Source organism: Bidens hawaiensis, unplaced genomic scaffold, assembly GCF_021521415.1.
Source record: "Bidens hawaiensis isolate Kalapana, Puna unplaced genomic scaffold, B.hawaiensis_p1.1 tig00005104_1, whole genome shotgun sequence".
Classification (NCBI taxonomy): domain Eukaryota; kingdom Viridiplantae; phylum Streptophyta; class Magnoliopsida; order Asterales; family Asteraceae; genus Bidens; species Bidens hawaiensis.
Window position 1 is genome coordinate 1,529,194 of NW_027491326.1, and position 10,377 is coordinate 1,539,570.

Consider the following 10,377-nt stretch of genomic DNA (forward strand, 5'->3'; position numbering starts at 1 on the left):
ACCGATACATGCTCACCGTGAGCACCAAACGATTACGTACCACGGAGTTATAATATCCGTGTCTATTTGTATATCCGGTATACCACCTACAAACGAACAAGCAACTATGCTATAATGATTCCAACACCTCTTTGTGTATGGGTAATCATTCTATTCGAGTATACATGGGTATAGGCATCTAACGGATGTAAGGATAACATAGGGAGTTGCAAGGTTCAAGGTAATCGCGCAACCCATGTTGCCTTCAAAAATTATCAATTACTATTATGGGAAACTCTATCACTTGCTCAGTCAATGTCCTCAGGCGTTCTAGGTTCGCTAAAATCGGTAATTCTCGACCTGGAGGTGGTATGTCTCATATGTTTGAGAGTGAGAAATACACATATATATTTCTATATATTATTTTTATCTGCTCATTTATTATCAAATTTATTATTATTATTATTTATTTTATTTATTTATTTATTTACCTTAATGGAATAAGAATGGGTTCAGGTACAGGTCCGTCCGTACGTGAGGGTCGGCGGTTCGGGTGAACATAGGGGGTTATTAAGATATACGGTACCGGTATTGGTAGGGTAAGGGATTTATTAATTTTGGTTGGGAGTGACGGTTACTAGATATTTCTGGTTAATATCAAACGGGAGATCTAACTTGGTACTATCATAACTATGGCCCGATAAGTCAGACTTATCATCAACCGATGCTCTAGAAATTTTCAGCATCCTCAGTACTTTTATTATTTCATCCCCCGGTTCCCTATCCGGGTCCTATTTCTCAATACATGTACCCACAAGATATGTACATATATATATACACATTAGCACGTATAAATAATATTATATACTTTACACATATGTTGCCATTTTTACCTATTAATGTACCCCGTGACTTCCCCTGAACTCCCTCGTGCGGACAAGTCTGTTATTATGTTCCGGACCATAATAACTCACTTGTCCATCCAAGTTCATCCAGATCTCGTCACTATAAATTATTAGTTGATATTCAGATCCTATAATACTTGAGCTACTGGTTATATTTTAGGTATCTTTTAAAGACATCCTAATTCTTTATAACCAATGGCTCTGATACCAACTTCTGTAACACCCCGTAACCGCAGCGGAAACGTAAACGGGATGCAACAGACACCTCTGATATCAACCACATTGTTTATAAAGAAAACTGAATACAATAATATACTTCAAATTACATTATCTCGTATTTCATTACCGTCTAGGTGATACACACATCATGCATTACGATACATAATTCTATTTATTATAATGTATCCTAACATCCCGCACGCAAATCTTACACACATCAAGCACTTAGCACGTAAGCAATCACTTCATCTTAATTGTACCTGAAAAGCATGTGAGAAAACGGGTCAACTACGAATAGTTGGTGAGTTTCACAATTCGTGTAAACCATGATAAATCATTATCAAAATATAATATTATCGATGTAATTATGCTGAGCCCACAAGTGAAACCTCTGACTATCCACACACAACCCCCGTGGCATATTCCGCCCACGGAACTGCCCCAAACCGCTATGTCTAACATTACATAGCAAATATATATAACAACAAAATAGACATGTGCAACTGGCTGGAAAACATCAGCAAATCCATGCCGGACCAGTTGGGTTTGTCAGACCAATAGTACTATCCACACTCTACCGGCTTTCAGTTAATCACTCGTGTTCCGGGGCCTTAGAATGTTAGCAACTCAGACAATTACCATCTTAGTACATTTCCGTACGATTCCCGTACAATAAAAAAAATATATAAATCCACGCAAATCCATGCGTTCAGTATGTACTTAAACCTTTCAGTAGTAACATGCTTCCGCCCCGAGAAAATATTTAAAAACAATTTAGAAAAAGGGGCTCGTGAAACTCACTTTAGCACATGCAAGCAGGTAACAACAATCATTATCAGTTAACACGTCCAATCTGTAATATGATCCCTACGATCGTTATTATACAATTATTGTTTATATAATCTTTAACCGTATCAACCGGTACATCTGGGGACACTGTTAACCCAGTACTGTACCCATTCCGGGGGCAATGTTAACCTAGAAACACTTCTAGGGGAATCTGGGGACACTGTTAACCCAGTACTGTACCCATTCCGGGGGCAATGTTAACCCAGAAACACTTCTCCGGACTCAGATTGTGATATCGTTTAGAGTTCACTAGTCAAATTTCTATTAGTCGTTTTTCCCGTTTTGCGTGCCTAGCACGGTTATCCGTTTTTACGTTTCAAAAATGAGTTTGGTCACACACGACCCGAAAATAGTTGTTGACTGATAATTTAATTGAAGTTGTGAAATTAGAGCTCGGTTTAGACGCCCCGATTGGCCGCGGGACCCGTTTCCGTCTTTAATGCACCGAAAACTGTTTTATCGGATAAAATTACTCAAATCATCCGAATTATTTTCGGATGATTTATTTTTACTTGTTTAACTTAATTATATGAAAATAGTCCATTTTCAGGGTTTTTATACACCGGTCAGTTCGTTTAGGCGAACTTTACCGGTTTATGTGTTTTAAACTTTAAAAGTTTGTTTTTATTTTCTTTTTAGCACAAATAATTATCCGTTTAATCTCGGATCTTGAAATTTTGCACAAATCACTTTTTGATAGTGGAGAATTTTATAAAAATATTTCCAGAATTAATTTTTATAATAATAATTTATTTATCTATTTTTAAACACCATTTAAACACTAAATATGTCGTAAATACTAAAAAAGCTTAGAAAAATCCCAAATTTTTCCTGGATGTCCCCTGCCATCCACATAGTCCCCTGAAATTTTTCCAGAACCAAAATCTCTTTTTACATGCCATTTTCACTAAAACCGAGCTAGAAAACCCTAGAACTCGTTTAACCGAAAAGCCTACTTAGACTTCTCCAACTGACATAAAATTTTGTGTGTGACTTATACATGTTATAAAATGCTTATCTGCAATTTTCCAGAATTTTTCATGATATTTAACTATTTTTCACCATTTTTAGCCAAAACCGAGCATTAAATTCACCAAATATTCATCCCTTGTCCAAAAATTCACAGAACTCGTATTTTCATGTATTTAACACCTCTGTAAAATTTCATGACCTAACTCTAAACCATCCACAATCTGTCCAAAAATCCATAACCGAACATAAACCGAATATACCTTTTGTTTTCCGCCACTACAAGCTACAAACTCGTCTTTCCGCCTTATCTACCACTAAATACAGAACCTACAACCAACATACCACAATACCAAGCAAGTTACACTCACAATCAAGCCTCTTACACTATAGTTTCGGTTATTGTTTCAAAACTAAAGTTTGAACCGTAAAAATTCGTTTTTGATTCGTTTAACTCCTTTCTTGGACCAAGATCCCTTGTATAACCCGTATACATCACTTGATCATGCAAGAATCGGTTTTCATCTTTGAAACCTCATTTTCTTGCAAATAAACTCAAGAAACGAAGATGAACACGTAAATAACTCGATTTTTACCTCGGTTTTCTTGCTAAAATTCTGGATTTTTGATCATGATGTGGAGAGAATTGAAGATGGATATGGAATGTTTGTTAAAAAAAAAATAAAGGAAGGGTATAAACACTTATGGTCCGATCGGAACTCAAGGGGGGTGGGGTGGGACCCACCTCTCCATTTCTAGCCACATATTTGGATTTCTGAAATCTGGATAATGTTTTGGATAATCTGGTTCAGTTCGTTTTTCGGTTAAATGTTTAATTCGGCTTAAAACGAGGTTAAAACGGTCGTTTTCGGCTTAAAAATGAAATTTATATAAAACCGATTTAATAAACTTTAAAAACTTAAACCATGACATTTATTAACTTAAAACATCATATATTAATTGTTGCACATCTTTTTCGGCTTGATCGATCGTCTCTTGCTCGGTTTGGTATTAAAGGTTTCGTTTAACGTACCGACGTACCATTAAATCGAAATTCTTTTTCTGTACCGTACTTTACTTATCCCGAAGCATTAATGCTCCGTAAAATCACTAAATATTATAGCTATCGTCTATAATTGAACTCTTGATTCGTTCGGGTTTCAATAACTATCGATCGATTAATCGCATATTCAATACGATGAATTATATATTCACGTACAATCAATACAGTGAACCATGTATTCTCGTATAATTACTATGGTAATTCATGTACTCGACGTTAAATATAACGTAACTATTGTCTACCGGTTAGGGTATACCTGGTTTAGTCGGAATCGTTACATTAATTGTATGGATGATCACCAAGGAAAAGTTATTGTGTAAATGTGTGTTATGTATAGGTAAAAGTCGAAAGCATGTTAGGTTTGGTTAGAAATCTATGGTTTAAATGTAACATCAAGTGGACTAGTGCAACCGATAAAAACAAGGGAATAGGGTATGACTTGGGACCTTAACTGAACCGCATTTGTGGTAAGATTGGTTGATACAAGTTGAATGTGATAGAAATTTGGTGTTCAGATGTTGCTTGGGGGCAATCAATGATTAAGTGTGGGAATGTGATGGGTGGTCCATGGGACAACCCTTAAGTGATTTAAGACCGTTAATATTCATGCGTTTAATTGGTTTATCTTGTTGAATTAGATAACTACGTTTACTCGTATAATGGCAGGTACAAGAAGATAGAAGATGGAATTACGAGAACGTGGGCGAAAATAGTGACAAAAACGGACTTGGAACAAAGAAAATAACAAGAAAACAAGATGGAAAAGATTGAAGCCACCGTAGCATACGGTAGCCACCGTAAGCTACGGTCGTAACTGGAGTACAATATCTGCCGTAAGGCAAATATGAACCACCGTCAGGATATTCTAAGCCACGGTAAGCTACGGTGACCACCGTAGCTTACGGTGGGCGCAACGTTGCAATCGTAACTGCCCTTATTTACTTGTATTTTGGACGGCTTTTGGTATTATTATCATATCTTTTCATCCTAGAGCAACCTAGAGGCGATTTTGGAGTACAAGAACATTATTTTGAGTGTGGTAATCATTAGAGACTCGTTTTTGATTCATATGCAAACTTTAATTGAAGGTATAATGAACCGAATCATACTCGGTTAAATCCCTTTGTGTTTTCCCTCGGATTGTAAGGTTTATTAAGTTTCTTTGGTTGAATGTTTAGAAAATTTCTAATAGTTGATCTTATTGATTTCATTATTATGGTGTTTATGCACTGGTTGATAGATTGTTAGTTTATCGATTTTGTGTTCTAAACCGTCAGTTCTTGGTGCTTTAGGGTTGGATAAACTAATTGGTTTTTGAGTGATTACCTTGCGTTGTATAATCCAAGTACTTGATCTTCAATTATCGCCACCGTTTACATCAACACGAACTTTATCTATTGTTCATCTCAGCTAAACATTAACCGTAACATTCATGGAAACCTAAAACCGAGGGAAGGCATATTTTCGCATATTGATTAAAACTCGTTTATTTCTTTAGCTATTTTTGTTAATCAAAACCAAACAACCAACTCTTTGAATTTACTTTTGCACTTAGTTTAATATAGTTTAATTATAAAGCTACTTAGTTATACATTTTCCACAAACTTCCTGTGTTCGATATCAGCTTACCCCTATCTAATTAGTTGTATTCGGTTTATTTTTGAGTGAGTCTTCGACCTCACGTCAGGAGACGCAATCGCTACTCTCCAATGGATAACCGCGATGGACAGGGTTATCCGAATTAGCGAATGTCGTCCCGACCAAGCAGTGGGTTATGCCACTCAGTCGTTGGGGATGAAGTTATGTACTGGTGGGAAAGTGTGGAGCAGAGGAAGAGTCGAGAAGAGATTAAGGCTTTAAAATGGGATGATCTGAATGAGTTGGTAATGAAGAGGTTTTGTGTTGATGATGAGGTTTTAAGGGCCGAGATGAAGTTTCTGAACATGAAAGTTGGAAGGATGACACACCGGGAGTATTCTACCGAATTCAACAGAATGTCAAGGTTGGTACTTGATATGGTTTACACTGAGGCCGAGAGGATCAAGTGCTATGTAAGAGGACTGCCGCAAAACGTCCGCACACTAGTCAGGGCAAATAAACTTGCTACGTTTGACTCGGCAGTGGAACACGCTGAGATAGTTTTTGTTGACTTGGCTGTAGTTGATGTTGTGGTGGGGGATGAAGGAAAGGATAAAAAATGGGTTGATCATGCTAAACGACCCGGTACCCAGTTATGGAACTCAAAGGACAAGAAGTAGAAGGTATGGGAGAAGAAGTCGTGCAGGATTAGCGGTAAGATGCACGGTGGTGAGTGTAGATGGGGTATTGGTTCTGATACAGTCATAAGTGCGGGAAAATCCATGCTGGGGAGTGCAGAGTTGGATCAAATGTTTGCTATAAGTGCGTAAAGGCAGGGCATTATGCTCATGTGTGTAATGCCAAGCCTGAATGCTACAAATATGGCAAGACCGGCCACATGGCAAGGGAGTGCACCGATGGTGGAGCTGGAGGTAGTGAAAAGAAAGATGCTAAGCAAGCAAGGCCAAAGCCTAGAGCTTACATGCTGACTCAGGAGAAAGCCAAGAAAATTCCAGACGTTGTCACAGGTACGTTTCTAGTAAATGGTGTTTCCGCTTCCGTATTGTTTGATTCGGGTGCTAATAGAAGCTTCGTAGCTACACAATTTAATAAATTTGCTAAAATGAAATGTTGTCGAGTGCCTGAAACCTTTATAGTACAAACCGCGAGTGACACCGCGGTTAAAATAATGAAAATGGTAAGACAGAGTCAAAGGGACGTGAGTTACCTGTTACCCTGTATGTGATGACCTTAGGAGGGTTCGATGTAGTTTTGGGAATGGATTGGTTATCTGAGTTTGAAGCTCAGATAGTGTGTATGAGTAGGATAATAAGGTTAAAGTCCTTGGAGGGTAGTGCGGTGACAGTTTATGGTGATAAGGAAAGTTTTGGGCTTAATGCCATTTCAATGATAAAAGCCAAGAGATTGTTAAGGCGACGATGCGGTGCCTACCTGGCGTATGTTGTCAAAGCCATGGCCGAGACGAAGGAAGTTAAATATGTTCCTATTGTGTGCGACTACCCAGAAGTGTTCCCTGAGGATCTTCCGGGGTTGCCACCGGAGCAAGAGATAGAATTTCAGATAGATTTAATACTAAGAGCCCAGCCCATCTCGAAAGCGCCTTACCGTCTAGCACCATCCGAGATGAAGGAAATGATGGCCCAGCTGCAAGAACTCCTCGACAAAGGTTTTATCAAACCAAGTGTTTCCCTGTGGGGGGCACCGGAGTTATTTTTTAAGAAGAAGGATGGAAGCCTAAGGATGTGTATTGACTACCGTGAGTTGAACAAGCTTATGGTAAAGAACAGATATCCGTTGCCAAGGATTCATGATTGTTTAACCAACTGCAAGGTTCAAGTTGGTTCTCTCGAATAGATCTCAGATCAGGCTATCATCAGCTAAAAGTGAAAGAGGCGGACTTCCCTAAAACAGTGTTCCTGACGCGGCATGGACACTACGAGTTCCTCGTGATGTCATTAGATCTAACAAATGCTCCCATAGGATTTATGGACATGATGAACAGGCTGTGTCGGTCGATGCTGGATAAGTCAGTTATCGTTTTCATTGATGATATATTGATTTATTCAAAGAGCGAGTTTGATCATGCTGAGCATCTGAGGGAAGTATTGGAGGTTTTGAAAGAAGAGAAGTTGTATGCTAAGTTTTTGAAATACGCATTCTGGTTGCGAGAAATGCAATTTCTAGGTTACGTGATCAAACCTGAAGGGATTACTGTGGACCTAGCTAAGATTGAGGTGATAACGAATTGGAAGACTCCGTAGAACCCGACTGATATACGAAGCTTCTTAGGGTTGGCTGGCTGTAATAGGAGATTCATCGAAGGCTTCTCCAAGATAGCTTAACCGTTGACCGGTATGACCCGAAAGTCTATAATATTCAACCGGGGTAAGTTCCAAGAAGAGGCTTTTTGAGGAACTAAAGAAAAGACTCATGCAAGCTCCAATCATTGCTTTACCCGATGGTGACGAGGATTTGGTTTTTGCACTGATGCTTCACATCGTGGGTTAGGTTGCGTGTTGATGCAATGAGGAAATGTTATAGCTTATGCGTCCAGGCAGTTAAAGGTTCATGAAATTACCTACCCGACGCATGATTTAGAGCTAGCAGCAGTAGTGCATGCTCTCAAAATATGGAGACATTATCTGTATGGTACTAAGTGTACTATTTACACATATCATAAAAGTTCAAAGTACTTCTTCGAGCAGAAAGAGCTGAACATGAGGCAGAGAAGGTGGTTAGAGTTAATAAAGGACTACGACTGCGATATTAAGTACTATCAGCGTAAAGCTAATGTGGTCGTTGATGCACTAAGCCGTAAAAATGAAGAAGTCATTGCAACAGTGAAGTCATACCACTTGATTATGAACTCTAGTCTTTTCGAGGAAATCATCAATGCGCAGACGGAAGTGCTGGTAGATGAAGGACTAGTGGAGAAGGAAAGAATTTACGGTCAGCAAGACGAATTGATGGAAAACACTAATGGTGTTAAGACTAGGTTCGACCGCATGTGGATTCCACTCTATGGAAATCTTAGAGGTCGAGTCCTAGATGAAGCTCAAAAGTCAAGATATTCAATCCATCTGGGATCCACTAAGATGTACCAAGATTTGAAGAGAGACTATTGGTGGCTGGGTATGAAGAATGATGTAGTAGATTCTTGTTTACAAGTCAAAGCTGAACACCAGAAATCTTATGGGAAGATGCAGCCTTTGGAGATACCTGAGTGGAAATGGGAACACATCACCATGGATTTCATAACTAAGCTACCTCGTACAGCTAAACATCATGATACCATTTGGGTGATGATGGACCGTTTGACCAAAAGTGCTCTCTTTCTGCCTATACGAGAGGCTATCTCGTCATAAACGTCAGCGAGTTTGTTCATCTAAGAGGTTGTGACTAAGCATGGAGTGCCACTGTCGATCGTGTCCGATAGAGATAATCGCTTTACTTCGAAATTCTGGAATAAGTTCCACGAAGCTATGGGAACAAGACTAAACATCAGTACGGCATATCATCCTCAAACAGATGGACAGTCTAAGAGGACGATCTAAACCCTTGAGGATATGCTACGTGCTTGTGTCCTAGACTTTGGAGGAAGTTGGGATGATCATCTGCATCTGGCAGAGTTTTCCAATAACAACAGCTACCATTCAGGTATTGGTATGCCACCGTTCGAGATGTTGTAGGAAGACGTTGTAAAACTCCTGTATGTTGGGGAGAGATTGGTCAGAAAGAGCTCGGAAGTTTGGAAGTTGTTCAAGAAACCTCATCAAGGTTCGATCAGATCAAGGCAAGGACGAAAGCAGCTCAAGACCGTCAAAATTTGTATGCTGATAAGCGGCGACGACCGATTGAGTTTAGCATTGGTAATAATGTGATGCTCAAGGTCTCACCTTGGAAAGTAATTATTCATTTTAGGAAGAGAGGAAAGTTGTGTCCGAGGTACATTGGACCGTTTAATCGTGTGGGTGAAGTGGCTTATAAGCTAGATTTACCCGAAGAGTTAAAAGGAATTCATCCAACCTTCCATATTTCTCATATGAGGAAATGTCTGGCTGATGACACGTCTCATGTGCCTTAGTAGATGTTGAGGTTGATGAACGGTTGAACTACATTGAGCAAACAATTGAGATATCTGACCGCAAGGAAAAGCAACTCCATCACAAGGTTATACCCTTAGTGAAAGTGATATGGAAGCATCGCAAAGGCTCAGGCGTTACTTGGGAAGTTGAAGAAGAGATGCGCAAGTTTCACCCAGATTTATTTTCGTAATGGTTAGGTTTTGGGGACGAAACCTATTTAAGGAGTGAAGACTTGTTACATCCTAAATATTATAACAATAAATAAAAGGAAATGATGTTTGTTTATATAAATGTGTGTTAATATTTAATTAGGATTAAATATAATAAAAGAGTATGGACTTGGGTGGGGAAAGATAGAATAAGGGATGGGATGGGCCTTAGGTCCATGGGATTAAGAGAGTATAAATACTCCTTAAAACTCCCTAAATCCCTAAATCCCTCATTCTGATCTCCTAGCCTCCTTACACACTCTAAAACACACACATACCACCCTATATCACGGCCGCGACTTAGTGGGAAGATCCAAGACCAAAACCAGCTTGGATTTTGATAGATCTTGATTATACAAGCTATATACAACTCGTGAGAGCGTAATACAGCTAAACCGTAGCCTTGAAACGTCAAAAGGTATGTTCTTTACATATAAAGGCTATGTTTTTATGAATGGTTTGCCTTAAAACTTAACCCTAGAGCAAATCGGGTTTAGATG